Genomic DNA, 264 nt, shown 5'->3' on the forward strand with positions numbered 1-264 from the left:
AATTTATTTTTTTATTCATAAAAAACATCAAAACAATAATAATGTTGCTGCTGCTGATAGAATCAAAGGTGGTCAATCACACGGCTCGTTTTTTCATGATGGAATACGGTAATATCTGGATGAAAACCTCTTTATGACTTTTACTCCTATTTGGAAACGTACACATTACAAACACATCGTTTAGTATCATCTCATCACCGCACATTGTCTTGAAAAACGTGACCAGGGTTGGCATGGGATTACTAAAACTTGGTTTTGTAAAAC

The sequence above is a fragment of the Penaeus monodon genome, chromosome 34 (genome assembly GCF_015228065.2).
Source record: "Penaeus monodon isolate SGIC_2016 chromosome 34, NSTDA_Pmon_1, whole genome shotgun sequence".
NCBI classification, from domain to species: Eukaryota; Metazoa; Arthropoda; class Malacostraca; order Decapoda; family Penaeidae; genus Penaeus; species Penaeus monodon.